Source organism: Mobula hypostoma, chromosome 24 (assembly GCF_963921235.1).
Source record: "Mobula hypostoma chromosome 24, sMobHyp1.1, whole genome shotgun sequence".
NCBI classification, from domain to species: Eukaryota; Metazoa; Chordata; class Chondrichthyes; order Myliobatiformes; family Myliobatidae; genus Mobula; species Mobula hypostoma.
In genome coordinates this window covers 15,624,333-15,641,291 of record NC_086120.1, presented here as the reverse complement: position 1 = coordinate 15,641,291, position 16,959 = coordinate 15,624,333, and the positions used below count along the sequence as shown (strand labels likewise).

The 16,959-nt window shown below is 41.2% G+C and overlaps 1 protein-coding gene across 1 annotated transcript in view; it reads left to right on the top strand.

Moving 5' to 3' along the window:
- The window catches only part of sema6bb (sema domain, transmembrane domain (TM), and cytoplasmic domain, (semaphorin) 6Bb), a 576,599-nt gene that overhangs the window by 136,057 nt on the left and 423,583 nt on the right, over positions 1 to 16,959 (top strand). Inside the window, exon 2 of the mRNA XM_063032161.1 lies at positions 3,670 to 3,759. The gene's annotated coding sequence lies outside the window, so the exon portion shown is untranslated. The remainder of the gene's footprint in view (positions 1 to 3,669; positions 3,760 to 16,959) is intronic.

The window sequence follows — 16,959 nt, the reverse complement described above, 5'->3', positions numbered from 1 at the left end:
TAACTGTAGGGAGAAAGCGCTCTACAGGACAGGATGGAACCTGGGTCACTGGAACTGTGAGGTAGCAGCTCTGCTAGCTCTGCCTCTGTGGTACAAAGGGATTTTACTACGTAGACAATATTTGACCATGAGAAATGAATGACACAGCATCGTCCCAGGTTTTCTGCCAGCAGGGGTAACACACACAAAATTGTGGAGGAGCTGAGCAGATCAGGCAGCATCTATGGAGAGGAAGGGTCCTGACGAAGGGTCTCTGTCCAAAATGTAGACTATTTATTCCCCCCCATAGATGCTGCCTGACCTGCTGAGTTCCTCCACCATCTTGTGTGTGTTACTCTGGATTTCCAGTTTCTGCAGAATCAGAATCAGGTTTATTATCACTGGTATGCGTCATGAAATTTGTTAACTTGGCAGCAGTAGTTCAATGCAATACATAATATAGAAGAAAAAACAATAAAAAATAAGTAAATCAATTAGTGTATATTAGTGTATTGAATAGATTAATAATTGTGCAAAAACAGAAATAATATGTATTAAAAAGATGAGGTAGTGTTCATGGGTTCAATGTCCATTTAGGAATTGGATGGCTGAGTGGAAGAAGCTGTTCCTGAATCGCTGAGTGTGTGCCTTTAGGCTTCTGTACCTCCTACCTGATGGTAACAGTGAGAAAAGGCAAGCCCTGGGTGCTGGGAGTCCTTAATAATGGACGCCGCCTTTCTGTAACACTGCTCCTTGAAGATGTCCTGGGTATCTTGTAGGCTAGTACCCAAGATGGAGCTGACTAAATATACAACCCACTGTGGCTTCTTTTGGTCCTGTGCAGTAGCCCCCCACCCCCCATAGCAGACAGTGATGCAGCCTGTCAGAATGCTCTCCATGGTGCATCCGTAGAAGTTTTTGAGAATTGTTTGCAGTAGTGGTAATACTGCCACTGAGTGGCAGTTCATGTCAACACCTGCATTGGATTCACCACAGCCAGTCTTCAGATGCTTCATAGTACCATTATGCAGTTGTCCACGCCTTTGTATTTGGGGGCAAACCAAGTTACCATGCCACAAATGATTGAGTGGAGGACTGTCTTGCTGTGACAATTTTGTTGCTGTTTGACCCTCCCCAAAGGCGCCTTGGAACAATAGACAGAATGGCTGCCAGGGTTGATGGTGCTCTGCTGTTCACACAGACTGGCCTCTCAAAGTTCTTATCTAAGCCCTCCATAATCAAAGTCATACAGAGACATCCTTCAGAGGGTGGATATTATCTTCTGTTGCTTGCCCCTAGTGCTCAATAATTAAGAAAATGTCAATACCACCTCTGAGATAAATTCAAATTGCATAGTGTTAGTACGTGAGATGATGCTTGAAAGTGGGAAAAACAGTAGTGATGTGTCTTCATCACCACTGTCCATCTACTCAACCAGGTTACAAATGTCAGAGGTCACAAAGCAGAAAGACTGAGCGCTGGGCTCTGGAAAGAGGTGATGGGAGTTAGAGTTGCATGTGGGGATAGTTGATCAAAGTAGGAGTTTATACTTGCACCCTCTGAGATGACAGGATGAGACTGTGGGATGAAAGAATTGTAAGGGTGAGGAGGACGATACTCATGACAGTTCATTCGTACTGAAGTTGGGATGGAGGGGTGGGAGTGGTGAACAAATGGATTCAGCCTTTGCCTAGTTTGTCCAATCAAAATGAAACGGAGGGTCAGCCTGATGGAGTAAGAATGCTCTCAGTTTTAAGAGATAGAGTTGACCACCCAAAGTTAATGCGAATAGCAGATGGGGCAATGATTTCAACAGTGAGATCCTAAGGAGGGCTGAAAGCACATCAATAAAATGAAGGAAAAGCTCAGGGATTAGTGTATCCTGATCAACATCTCCCACAGCAGGAGTGACAAGCAGATGAATCTCACATTGCTGGTTGACTCTACTTTCCTATGATTATGCTTTGAATATCCTTAACCTGCAACAGAGATGGAAATGAATCAGTGAATTTCACGCAATATGTTTGAATGATGTGCCTTTTGTGGTCGAGTGGTTTGGCAGTGTACATAGCAAGCAAGGTGCCTGAGATTTGCAGCAGTGTCTGTGTAGGTGAGGTGATTCTGTGAATAATAATTATGAAACTTAATCGCCTTGATGATGGTGCGTGATGAACGTGTCGTGCGGTACCTGGGGCAAGAGATGTAGTTGCTGTGTTGTGAAATTTGAAGAGGAATGCACTGGCCTCCTGTGTGGATCATTGAAGCTTTGAAGCATTGCATCAAGTCCTCAGTGCTTGATTCATGGCACCTGACTGTTGTGGCTATCTGGTCCACTGCCTTGGGCGGTGGGGGTGGGTTGCAAGTGTCTTCTGATACCTTACAAATGCATCATTTCTCTCCTTCCCTCAATCCTTTCCACAAAATCTCTCCGAGGCAAATCAGAAGCAACAACCCAATCATTAAACTCCTTCAGGTCAGACGGAGCTCCAGATCAAAGCAACCATATTGTACGTTTTAAGGAGCAGGCTGGGTTTATGTAAAGCAAGCTGGCTTCAATTGCTGTGGGACACAAATGAGATTGGCAGTTAGAGATGGCTCTGTACGGTGTGGAGGCAGATGATAGTAGCTCACTTCCTGCATCAGACAACACGTGTGATGGTCACTCACACAAGCTATTGAATTTTGTTTTCTCGGTACTGCAATTTGATGCCCTGATTTTCCCCCTTATCTTAATCTGTGTCCCTACTCCTCCAGAAAAGATCTCAGTTTCATTTATTTGTGGGGTTAATCTTTTAAAGCTGAAACCATTCTGAAACTGAGAGGCTCGTCTTGGTATCATTCTGATTATAGTAAACTAGGCCAAGGCTGAAACCATCCCTTCACAATCCCATCCCGCTATCCTAATTCTAGCAGGGAACATTCATCTTGGATTCAAATAGTCATACAGCTCAGAAAGAGGCCCTGTGGTCCACTATGTGCATGCTGACCATCAAGTACCAGAAATACACATCCCATTTACCAGCCCGTGGCCTTCTATGCCTGGTTGATTCAAATGTTCAGCCCAGCTAAGTGGTGTGAGAGTGTTTGCCTTCACCACACTCTCAGGTAATTTATTCCAATCTCAAAAAAACACTCTGGGTGAAAAGATCAGGAACAGGAGGCTTAGCTAACATTTGCTCAATATGAAGGCAGGTCACTGGGGACAATTGTATCACCCCAGTGGTTTCTGCAAGTAAGATGAGCTGCCGTTGGGAATCAAACTTGGAGGGTTCTGAGTTCAGTAAGCCTGGAACTTCACTGTGAGGTCAGCCAACTTTCCAGGATTAGTTTTAGTAATGACTAAAGTGACCGGAAATTAGTGATTAAAGCTGGGCACATTACTGTGAGTAATCCTGGAATAAATAATATTGGAGTATTTAAGAAACAACCACATAGTTTCAGTTTCTTTCACCACAAGAAATACTGCAGAAAAGATTTACAGGGATGTTGCCCGGACTTGAAGGATTGAGTTCTAGGGAGAGAGATCGGACAGGCTAAGAATTTTTTCCTTTGACCATGGAGTGTTATTTTGAGTTGAATATTATTAATTAACTTTGACCTCATTCATGCTTTGCAGAAATTAATAAACTTGATAGCAGCATGACATTATAGAACAGTGATTAATTTTGATTACCCTTCTGTCTTCTCCAGGATGATGTCCAGCTCCACCTGAACGTACACTTCTGAGATCCCGTCAGTGTAATGAACTTCATCAGTCACCAGTTCGCCTCTTGAGATTAGGTAGGTCATCTTTAGAATTTTCTCTACAAAGAGCACTAACTTTCTGTACCTTCCTCACTACGGACTTTGGTAAATCAGACTACCACACTTCCTGCACCAGTGTTTTTAATGTCAATCCATACTGGACATACTTTGTCGTTAAAGCCTCCTGGGAGACAAAGCTATGTGTAGGGTGATTTGTGTTTTGTAGTATTAACATAAATCTCAAACCCACCTATTTAAGGTCGATGTATCAGCTCTTGACCTGAAATTCTTTCCTGGACTTCAGACAGATTTGGTGGACTAACTTTGCTGAACTCAATTTTGTGTAGCTAATTTTTGAATTAAAAAAAAATGATATGTAATTTTCATCCAGGCAAAAGTCTTTAATTCAAGAGTCAGTGTTTTAAAGTGAGGTTATTTTTAGTATAAAAAAGCGTAATGAAAGGGCAGATTGCACAATAGTGATTACCAATAAAAAGAGAAATAAGGTAGTTGAATTCCAATCCTTAGAAGCCAACAGCTCAGATTGTTTTCACAGTTCTTGATAGTCTTATTAGTCATCATCACGTGTATAGCCCCATTAAAATACCTGAATGATATTTTGTCTTACTGAATTTGCCTTGAATTTTTGAGGTTAAAGCAAGATCATTTAAAGCAATACCTCAGTTTCAAAGTCCTAAACGTTGTTTACAAGTTTGCCTGTGGCCTGATACTCCATACCTCTGTATCATCTTATAGCTCTTCAGTCCTTCACATACTTCCTCCATTCTGACCTATTGTGTTTCCCTAAATATGATCATTTCAGCATTAAATGACCATGACTTCAACTCCATTGTCCTCCCCATCATGCACAATTAAAACCCCCAAACTGGGCCATCAGTCTCAAAAGGTTTGCATGTGAAATTTTGTTTAATGATGCACTTTGGAGTAAAGACTTTGTCAAAAATGACGTGCAAGCATAGACTTGTATTGCAGCTGTTTAATTACATATTTATGTATCACTGATGCATGTCCAGTAGAGTAGTTGTTTCATTGGAGTTGAAACAAAACAGAGAAAAGTTATAACATATTTAGCACTTATTGTTTGAATGAATTTTCCAAGCAAGAAGACTGCTCGCATTTCTTAATGTGCACTTTCTATCAAAAGTTTACTTACAGGATTTTTTTTTGTTTTGTTTTTAAAAGCATGTACTTGGTGATTCCATTCAAGCTTGGTGATTGATTTGGTGATGAAGGATAATTCAAAATATGCCTGTGTCAACTGATCAGAGTCACAAGCAAGATGCAAGCATCTGCCTCACTAGACCATTGAATACATTTTATATAGATTCTTATAAATGGGAAAATGTCTTCTCTTCACCTTTTTTATACTCATCAATGTGAGAAATATCATTAAATTTACTTTTATTGCTGCAGTATTGAAGTAAATCTGCTGAACTTGTAATTCAAAACAAAGCAGACCCAAGAAAGTGGCATCTGTTTTGCAATCCAACGTTTAAATCAAGAGAAAATAACAATGGAAAGAAAATGGAATTTAAAAATAGAAAATTTTAATATAACTTTAAAGCAAAGGAAGGGAAAATAATCTTCAGCTGGACATGGCTATCACTTTCTGACAAAATAACCCCACCAAACCATCTTTTCATTGTTAATCATGTCTTTCTTCAGAAATTCATCGGTCTGACAAAGATATTGATGTTCCCCACTTCAGTGGGCTATCCTTCATATCTTCCTTCATATCAAATTTTCAGCCCACGTTACACATAAATTTCAAATCTTCATTCCTGAAATTTGAACCCCTCCCGGAAGTTACAAAAAATACCTTTGTCAGTGCTGTTAATAACTTTCATACCCTGAAATATTTCATCTATAGTGTATCTTCCATTTGTAATTAATTTACTTAATCGCCAATATCTCTGTCTGTAAACTACTAAACTCCTTCAGATCTGTGTTGTCTGAAGAAAGGTGGTGTCAAGACAGTTTTACCAAGATGCTATGTGGGGAAACGAAAAAACAAATGATTGTGGCCTTATGGGCCATGAGCCCTGGGTTTTTGTAAGTTGAGTTGGAAACTCCATTTATTTTGTTTTAAGTACTTTGTTATAGTTAGAAGAAGGATGTTAATGCTGAAGAATGCAACACTTTGTGTTCCTATCACTTAGTGTCAGTGTCAGCATCAGCCAGTGTCCGGGTTACTCGTAACTAACTCAGTTAGGTACAAGGTAAAACTCTCTTCATTTAGCCCGAGCAACATACTTCAGCTTGAACCTCAAGTGTTCACTGTGCCTTCTTTGAATTGTGGCTGGTATTTTCTCCTTTATGCTGGAGAAGAACTATGACAACAGGGTTCATGGTGGATGCATGCTGCTATGTCACAAATGCCACTAGCCTCACATAACCATTTTGATAGGAAAATTCTGACTCCTTTTATGCAGGCGATTCTTCCATTTCACCTTCTCACTTCCAGTGTTACAGGAAAATTCCTTTCTGATGAGCTGTCCTATCCCTCCGGGGCCAGGTTTTCACAAGACTCAATGATATTCTACTGATTTAAGTGAGGCTTCAAGCAAGTCTTCAATGAATCCTAATGTCTTCTGTTCTTGCCTTACTTCTCTCAAATACTGGTTCTTCATTAAAAGTTTTCAGTCTCATTTCATATTGGCTCCTTTGAAGTACGTATCAGAAAAAAAGATTTTTTTTTTATTTTGCTTTGAGCCATGTCCCAGAAATCAAAGGACAATGTCATACATGCTGTGTCATACAGATCTCCTTTGAACATCACAGCAGTTTTACAGCACTGAAACACCCCAAAGTGATTTTGCTGGGAAATTATCAATCTGAATTTGACAGCAGGATCGTAAGAGAATTATTAGGGCAGATGATCAAATAGTTGGTCAAGAAGTCAGTCATAAGAAGGGTCTCAAAGGGGAAAGTTGAACTACACCAACAAATTAGTTTATGCAAGAACCTTCAAAGCATAGAAACTTGGCGGCTGAATGCATTATGCTCATTGTGGAGTCACTGCGTAAGCAACCAGTGGTGGCAAGGCTTTCAGATGTCGAAGGCAAGAATTTGAAAATGACCATGGGAAGTTAAAATCTGAAGAGCTACTCAACCAATGGATTAACAAATCAGGGCCATGTGTGATGGGTGTACAAGGACTTTGCAGAGCAGGGGAGCGAGTTGCAGAGCTGGGTTTTGGATGAGTTGCTGTTTAAGGCGGGAAGTCGGTAAGAAATGCATTGAGCTAGTTTTTCACTGTATCTAGGTACATGTGATAATACATCAATACCAATAACATGGTCTCATGTCAACACCACTGACTGATCCACCCCATTTCCTGAAGTCTTTAACTGGTTCCTCTGTTCTGCTGACATTGATGGGGAGATTGTTGTCATGATATCATAGCTCTAGACTTTCTGTCTCCTTTCCATACTGTTTGAGATCTGGCACACCAAAATGGTGCCATCTGAAAATTTCTAAACAGAGTTAGAGCAGAATTTGACCACACAGTCATATCGGTATGGGGATTATAGTAAGAAGCTGAGGACACAGCCATTTGGGACACCAGTGCTGAAAATATCACAGAGAATTATATCTGAAGCTTGCCATGAAGTGACATGCAGTAACATAATTGAATCAACAAACAAGACTGGTGCAGGGTTTCACCCTGAAATGTCCACAGTTCCTTTCTCCCCACAGATGCTGCCCAACTCTTTCGAGTTCCTCCAACAGCCTGCTGCTCCCAGTTCCAACATTTGCAGTTTTGTGTGTCAGCATGATTGAAACAGTCTGGTTCAGCCTCACAATGTTTCGGTGGTGGGGTGATCAGTAGCTGGTGGATGAAGGTTATGGCAGGGACTGAAGACAAGGACTTCGATCCTCACAATGCCTACCTTGGGGTCATTTTCATGCATCTATTACTAGGAGTTAGACAAGCAATGTCATAACTTAATGCAAATAGCGGAGATGAGAGAACTGTTGGTAAGACAGAATTAAGAATTTTATGATAACACATAGCAACCGTAAGTTGTAGAATTCTAATGTGTCAAAAAGTGGCTGGTCGGAGGACAATGCATAATCCTTCTTCATCAAAATCTTTTGGAGAGAATGAACAAATATCATCTTGATTCTGGTTTACTGACATGTCTAGGGCCTTCCCTGACATTTGGATCTGTTTTCTTTCAGTTCATGCATGGAGCTGCTGACAGAGAATGGCAGGAATCCAAAATCTTTTGTTTTCCTCTGTCTTCATCTTCCCTGTTTTCACTGTCCATTTTGGAGGCAAATGCAGATATGAAAATGAATGCCATTTGTTTGGCTGAAAAACTAGCCAAGAAATGTGTCAAATCTGAGATTGATAGGTTTGATTTGTAAACTGTTCCTGCATCAATATTTGGCATTTCACTGCAGCCAAACACAAAAAAAAAACTGCCAGTCAGTGTGAGGAGACCGCAGTAACACTCTCTCATCATCCCACTAAGCCCAAAAGGAAAACAACTGAACAACTGAACTATTCTTCATAATGCTAAGAATTTGCAATCTTATAGGATTATTTTGATATAAAGTCTCTGAGATGGTGTATGGGCACAGGGTTGGTTTTCAGTTTTGGGCTCAAAAATCATGACTGCCTTTATTTAAATGTGGTTCTTACTCAGCTGTGACATTGGTAATTATCATTCAGATAATTGGCCCATTACTGTGTTTCTGCCGATACAAAACACTAATTATTTCTCAATCACTTAGCTAGAGTGCAAAGCCACAATTCCTGTTAGTTCAACTCATTTCATTTCAATTGGAGCAGCTCTTTGCAATTGCATTAAAGCTGTATAGCCTGCCAAGGTCATGCATAAAGAATGGGCACTTTGGACAAGGCGGCAAGCAGCTGCCAGTACTTCTGAACAACGGCCAATTAAAAGGAAAGGAGGAAAATGACAAAATGTCCTAGTTAAAGTAACAAGAACTGAAATATTAATCATTAAAATGGGCAGCAGAGTGGCATAGTTTTGAAGTCGCTGTCCTACAACTCTAGTGAGCCAGGTGTGATCCCAACCTCTGGTGCTGTCTGTGTGGAGTTTCCACATTTTCTCTGAGATACCTTCCACATCCCAACAATGGGTGGGCTGGTAATTAATTGGCTGCTGCAAATGGTCCCTAGTTTGTAAATGGAATCTGGAGCAGCTGATGGGCATGTAGGGATAATAAAATGTGGGATTAGTGCAGAGAATCTATAAGGGGTTTGGGGTGGTAATACCAGCAAAAGAAATTGGAATCAGCATAAGAACATCTAATAAGTTAGGGGTGTTTACAGTGGAGATGCTGGCGGTGTTGGTTGCATTGCAATGGGTGCAGAAAGCCAGACAAGTCAAAGCATTGATATGTTCAGATTCATCCTCAGTTCTAGCAAGTTTAAATTCTTTTCACACAAACAGTTGGCAAGATGTACCTTATGAAGTCCTTCAGTTAGTTATAAGAATTGCAAATCAGGGAGGTCAGGTAAAATTTCTATGGGTTCCAGCACAAGTAGGGGTGAAGGGGAATGAGAGGGTGGATGAGTTGGCAAAGAGGGCGTTAAAGAAAGAAAATGTGGAAATGCTCATTAGTATCAGTAAAGCAGAGGTTAAGTGTGTAATCTGGGAAAAAGTCAACCAAATGTGGCAAGAAAGATGGGACAGGGAGGGGAAAGGGAGGCATTTATATCAAATACAAAAGAGTGTTGCAGTTACTAGGGTAGATAATGGAAACAGAAGAGAGGAAATTGTGTGGACTAGGTTAAGGCTGGGGCATTGTGCATTAAACAAAACATTGGAAATGATAGGGAAACACCAGACAGGATTGTGTGAGGAATGTCAGGAAGAGGAGTCAGTAGAACATGTAGTTTTGTGTTGCAGGAAGTATGGGAGACAGAGAGAGATGATGAGAATTAAACTAAGGGAGTTGGGGGTGCAGGAATTCACATTAAAAGGGTTGCTGAGCATGGGTGAGAGAGCACAAGTCCGGGTATTTTTAGCGTTTTTAAGGGGTAGAGGGGTTTTTTATAGAATATGACGAATAAACAGGAATAGGATACTAGGATGGTCAAAGATGGGAGGGTGAAGTGTAGGGGTGAAGTGTAGGGGTGTGTGTGTGTGTGTGTGTGTGTGTGTGTGTGTGTGTGTGTGTGTGTGTGTGTGTGCGCGTGCGCGCGCGCGCGATTGGGTGAAGGGATTTAGAATGTATGTCTAGTGCACATTCTGGAGCAGAGGGTGGTGGTAATGCACCATTAAGCTGGATGCCAACCGCCGTAAAACAAGATACAGACAGACAGAGAATCTATAAGTGGCTGGAATCTGAGGCAACACACAAGGTGCTGGAGGAGCTCTGGGCAGGAAGTGTCTGCGGACGGAAATGGTTCATCAAAGACGAGGAAATCTGCAGATGCTGGAAATTCAAGCAACACACATAAAAGTTGCTGGTGAACGCAGTAGGCCAGGCAGCATCTCTAGGAAGAGGTACAGTCGACGTTTCAGGCCGAGACCCTTCGTCAGGACTAACTGAAAGAAGAGTTGGTAAGAGATTTGAAAGTGGGAGGGGGAGGGGGAGATCCAAAATGATAGGAGAAGACAGGAGGGGGAGGAATGGAGCCAAGAACTGGACAGTTGATTGGCAAAAGGGATATGAGAGGATCATGGGACAGGAGGCCTAGGGTGATAGAAAAGAGGGAGAGGGGAAAAACCAGAGGATGGGCAAGGGGTATAGTGAGAGAGACAGAGGGAGAAAAATGAGAGAGAGAAAAAGAATGTGTGTATATAAATAAATAACGGATGGGGTACGAGGGGGAGGTGGGGCATTAGCGGAAGTTAGAGAAGTCAATGTTCATGCTATCAGGTTGGAGGCTACCCAGATGGAATAAAAGGTGCTGTTCCTCCAACCTGAGTGTGGCTTCATCTTTACAGTAGAGGAGGCCATGGATAGACATATCAAAATGGGAATGGGAAGTGGAATTAAAATGTGTGGCCACCGGGAGATCCTGCTTTCTCTGGCGGACAGAGCATAGGTGTTCAGCGAAACAATCTCCCAGTCTGCGTCGGGTCTCGCCAATATATAGAAGGCCACATCGGGAGCACCGGACTCACTATATCACCCCAGCTGACTCACAGGTGAAGTGTCGCCTCACCCGGTAGGACTATCTGGGGCCCTGAATGGTGGTAAGGGAGGAAGTGTAAGGGCATGTGTAGCACTTGTTTCGCTTGCAAGGATAAGTGCCAGGAGGGAGATCAGTGGGGAGGGATGGGGGGGACGAATGGAAAAGGGAGTCGCGTAGGGAGCGATCCCTGCGGAAAGCGGGGGGGGGGAGGGAAAGATGTACTTAGTGGTGGGATCCCGTTGGAGGTGGCAAAAGTTACGGAGAATAGTATGTTGGACCCGGAGGCTGGTGGGGTGGTAGGTGAGGATAAGGGTTGTCAAAGTTTTGGTTTGAGACCCTTCATCTTGAAGAAAACATCTGAGCTGGACCAGATGAAGGGTTTCAACCCGAGTAGATGACTGTCCATTTCCTTCCATGGATATTGATTGACCCACTGAGATTCTCCAAGCATTCTGTATGTCGCTGTAGTATAAGTGGGTACTTGTTGGCAGCCACGATCCCATTGGGCTGATACCCAGCTATAGCTCTAAAATCAAAGATTTGACCTATTTTGTCCTCTGGGTTTTCATTACAGTTTTCTTTTATGTTAAGTGCCTTAAATGATGTGTACTAAGAAAGATCACAGTTTCAAACCAAATACACTAGAGGAATTTGGGAGTAAGTTTTACCGGCATTTCCCTGAAGAATTCAAATAAAAAAACTCACCAACATCTGCATGACACCTTATCACATTTTTCCAGAGAAGCCTCTAAGTGCCCGAGATACAACAAATTACTGTGCACTGACTGTGTGATAAATGAATCATAAAGAGTTGGATTTTTTTATTTGGCTTCCTTACAATTAAGGTGATGAATTTGTCTGTGAAATGGCACCGAATATGTAATTAACCACACAATTAATAATTTTTAAAGAATAGCAATAATAAAAATAACAGGAATGTTGCTGTTATTTCTCCACAAAGACCAGAGGTTCGATCAGTTACCAATTCAAGGGTTCATGTCAGGAAGGCAAGTAGCTTAAAGATTCTTAATTGCTGCAATTTTTTGGTCATATAATGTGGCAATTAAGCAGATTTATATTGAAATCGTAGCTTGTGTTTGTTTTCAGTCTTGCAAATAAGAGAAAGTTGTTAAATCTTTTTGATTGTATTTTCAATGTGTTTGAAAATAATTCCTTTGATCATTAGAGTAGTTAAGACTTTCATGTACGTGCCTCCTTATACAGCAGCTTTTCAATGTCAACGGCCAATATACAAAGTGCAAAGTAAATTTATTATCAAAGTGCATATATGTTACATGTAATACCGTGAAATTCATTTTCTTGTGGGCATCCACAGTAGATACAAAGAGATACAGTAGAATCAATAAAATAACTGCACACAAAGACACACAAACAATGTACAGAGATGACAAATTTTGCAAATACAAAATGAAAAACAAAATAGTTATAATAAATGAATAACCCTCTCTGCTTCTCATTTTTTTGCACTGTCTTACTTTCCCTTTTCTATTTTCTATTTATGACTTATAATTTAAATTTTTAATATTTGTACTCCAGGGAGCGCGAAGCTCAGAATCAGAGATCGCTGTGATGATTGTACGCTCTAGTATCAATTGTTTGACAACAATAAAGTATAATATTGAGTGTATGAGTTGTAGAGTCCTTGAAAGTGAGGCAATAGGTTGTGATGTCATTTCAACGCTGGGTGAGTAAACCTATTCCTGCTGGTTCAGGAGCCTGATGGTTGAAGGGTAATAACTGTTCCTGAATCTGGTGGTGTGGAACCTAGGGCTCCTGTACCATCTCCTCAGTGGCAGCAGCAAGAAGGGAGCATGGTCTGGAAGGTGGAAGTCCTTGATGATAGATGCTGCTTTCCTATCATAGCACTCCTTATAGAGGTGCTGAGTCGTCAGGAGGGCTTTAGCTGTGATGGGTTGGACTGTATCCACGACTTTTTCTCGGTTTCCCATTCAATGTTATAGCTGTTTCCATACCAGATTGTGATACAACTGGTTAGTTCACTCTCTGCTGTGGACTTACAGAAATTTGTCAAAATTTTAGATAACATGTAAAATCTTTGCAAGCCTGAGAGAAAGTAGAGGTGTTGCCATATGTTCTTTGTAATGGCACTTGCGCGCTGGACACAGGACAGATTCTCTGAAGCAAAAACGTCAATGAATTTAAATTTGCTGACCCTCTCCACCTCTGATCTCCTGATGAGGCCTGGCTCATAGACCTCCAGTTTCCTCCTTCTGTAGACAATAATCAACTCTTTGGTCTTACTGGCGTTGAGTAAGAGGTTGTTGTTGTGGCAGCGTTCAGCCAGATTTTCAGTCTCCCTCCTTTATGCTAGTTCACCACCAACAGCAGTTGCGTCATCAACAAACTTAAACATGGCATTCGAGCTGTACTTAGCCTCACAATCATTAGTATAGAGCAGGGGGCTAAGCACACAGTCTTGTGGTGCACCTGTGCCCTTGGTGATTGTGGAGGGGATGTTGTTGACAATCCAAATGGACTGTGGTCTGCAAGTGAGGAAATCAAGGATACGGTTGCATAAGGAGGAATTGAGACCTATGAAGCCTGGTACTCTGAGGTGCAGTACAGTGTCCTGCTCTGGTAAACTGCTGTCCAACAGTTCAATATAGCTTCCAGGCCAGGAAAGTTGCCCAGGGCCAGTGTCAAGCTAACCAAGCCAGGACACAAGGGGATTCAGACAATTGAGATGCAAGGGAAGAAATAACTGGCAAGATAACTGCATTTGATTTAATTCATTTACTTTAAATATATCTAATTGGTGTGAATGTTTGTAATTTTCTTTAACTCTTTCAACAGAAGAGCAGCTGCTTGCCCGGTTGGGAAGATCCTGAGCTCCCAGCAGAAGATTGAACCCCTAGCCCATTCTAGAAACTGGTCCTAGAAAAGGCTGGTAACAATCTTAGCAAGTTCACTAGCTGCTCAAGACCTGGAGCCACTCCATTTTCAATCATATTAATTGTAGAACCATCAATCTGGACCGTGGAATTACTCCCCTGAACTATGGGCCCGGGATCCTCTCTTGACCCTGGTAGATTATTTGCCTCAACCTTGAGGATTACTTCCTTGTCCTTTTCTCCATGTACCCTTCCCCAGACCCTACCAGTTACTTCCTTGGACCAAGCACATTGCCCTCTTAAACTTAAGGGATAACTCTCCTAAACCCTTCCCTGGAACTAATGGATTACTCTCCCATACCTGGGAATTAAAATCTCCATCATCTACTATGTAACTTAGTCTACTGTCTTATCCAACAGAAAGATCAGAACTCTCTTTATTATCCATGCATTTTGAACCTGTCCACTTTGAACCCCACTCAACAGAATTGCAAAGGTGCCACCAATACCAGTCTTCCCACAGACACTTTCTGTCCTCCATTCTTCAACGTCAAATTTGATTGAGGTGATTTGATTGTGCTGAGCATTACTACAAGACCCAACATTTGCTCACTCAGCATGCTGAAGCTTACCTTTTCCATTCATCTTCAGTAGATTGCAGTGCGAAGCACCACTTTTCACTGTATTTTCCTCCAGTAATTCAAGGGCACAAATCCTCTTTCATTTACCTTCGGATGAAACCAACTAACTTGCACCTTTCTGATCGGTGGCTTGGTAAAACATTAAGAATTGAGCCACGACAAGCAATTTACACACCATTTAAAACACAAGTATTTATTTGATTCTCTTTTCTTTACCCTTCACTAATTTGCACTTACTTAAATCTATCACAAAATAACCCCAAGAGTTAAGAGATTTCATTGCAATGCTTCAAGGAGTTTTCTTTTGTCACGGTTTTTTAAACATATGAGAGAGCCTGGGGTGCATAGCCAAAAATCAACCTATTACACATAACTTTGGACTTTTCTGATATGTTGTAATTGAGTTGAAAAGTATGGTTGCTAGAAATGTTTGCAAATCAAGAGAAAATAATAGTATTTATAACCAAAGTCACTAAAATCAAAAATAAGGGAGTAACTTAAATGTCAAAATGCTGTTGAAGGACAGTTTAGAATGTTTGTGCAGGAAGAAATTCCTGTCCACAACATAAAAAGTGCCCTCATCTACAGGAGTCAATGGAAGTACCTGCTCCGAGTTCAGCTGTTCTGCATTCTTTACAAGAGAATTTCTTGCATTTGTTTAGAATTTTCTTCTCTCTTGAGAGCACTGACTGAAACTGAAATATTGTTCAGGAGAGTACCTGCGCTCTGTTAAAGGAGAGATTTTGTAGATTCATGATTGCAGAGAGCATTGTAAAGTTTCTGTTATTATTTAGATAAATCTAGGAGCCATTTCCCACTGCAGCAGAGCCTCACAACAGGAATGTGATAGGTAGTTGGAAGAGCTGTTGCTGAACCGGCTCGTTTTTAAGCTCTGTCACAGAATCTTCAGTATCCTCCTGAATTTCCATCCAGCAGTTTGATTTATATTTGTCATTGCAATTTGCTTCTAAGTCCTGGAAACAGCCAGCTTGCTGCATTGGAATTAAAACTGGAAGCAACTGAACTAATCGAAAGAGTGTGAATATTGGAAAATTAATCAACCCTGGACATCGACAGACCTGCCAGCAAAACCTCTACGTTCCACAGCAGAGGTTACTGGGTGTCAGTGAACCGTGGGAATCCACCTCTGCATTCCGAAAATCTTTAGTCTCCTCATTTCATATTTCCCCTTTATAATTTTCTTGGTCTCTCTGCAACGTGACAGTAAGATGATTCTTTGCAAATGGACAGAATCTATCAATTCTGCCTAACCAATTCCTTGTAGAACACTAGTGTTACATTCCACAGTCCAAACTGTGCAGACTTAAAGCAAAATGCAATTTCCTGCAACATTTGCTTTATTGTGCATGCCATTATCATCAAAGGTCTGCAATCTTCAAGGTATTGGAACTGGAAAAGGCTTGAACTCCCACTATATTGTTCAAAGTTACATCCACCCAACAGAGCTTTCCCCTTAATTAATGCAGGGGAAATGGTGGAGGTATTTAAATCTGTAATGTTGCAGATGCATTTAAATAAGCACATGAGCAGGCAGGGGATGGAGGGATATAGTCCATGTGGAGGGAGATAGGATTGATTGAATTAACATCATGGTCAGCATGTACATGGTGGGCAAAAGGTGTTATGCACACTGTGTTATGTTCTAAGCTCAATGCATTTCTAAAATGCTCATACTTATTTTCGAACTATTCCATGGCCTTGCCTTCTTCAAACCACTGTGGGATATTTAGTGCAGTGCAAAAGTCTGTAAAGCAATTATACTTGCAAAAATAATGAGGTGAAACATTTCTAAATATCAAACAAGCTATACAGTGTAGTAAATAATAAAAAAAACTGAATCAAATCAATATTTGGTGCAACTACCCTTTGCCTTTAAACTTCATCAATTCTCTTAGGTGCACTGTCATGCAGTTTTATAAGAAAATCTAGTTTATCAACTTCTCTTCAAAAGAAATGTAAAAATTCAACTTTCAAAGCAAATTTATTATCGAAAGACAGATACGTCACCATATGCTACCACGAGATTCGTTTTCTTGCAGGCATCCACAGTAAGTACGAAGGAACGCAATAAGATCGATGAAAAACCAAACACAACAGAGATAAACAAACAACCAATGTCTAAAAGACAACAAACTGTTCAAATACAATAAATAATTAGATAAATAAGCAATAAATTATTGGGAACATGAGATGTAAAGTGCTTAAAAATGAGTCCATAAGTTGTGGAATCAGTTCAGTGTTGGGGTGAGTGAAGTTATCCATGCTTGTTCAAGAGCCTGATGGTTGAGGGGTAATAACTGTTCCTGAACCTGGTGGAGTGGGACTTGAGGCTCCTGTATGTCCTTCCTGATGGCAGGAGCAAGAAGAGAGCATGGCGTATATAGTGGGGTCTTTGATGATGGATTCTGCTTTCCCGCGACTGTGCTCCTGGCAAATGTGCTCAATGGTGGGAAGGGCTTTACCTGTGAGGGACTGGGTTGCATCCACTACTTCTTGTAGGTTTTTCCAATCAAGGGCATTGGTGTTCCCATACCACATCATGATGCGACCAGTTAGT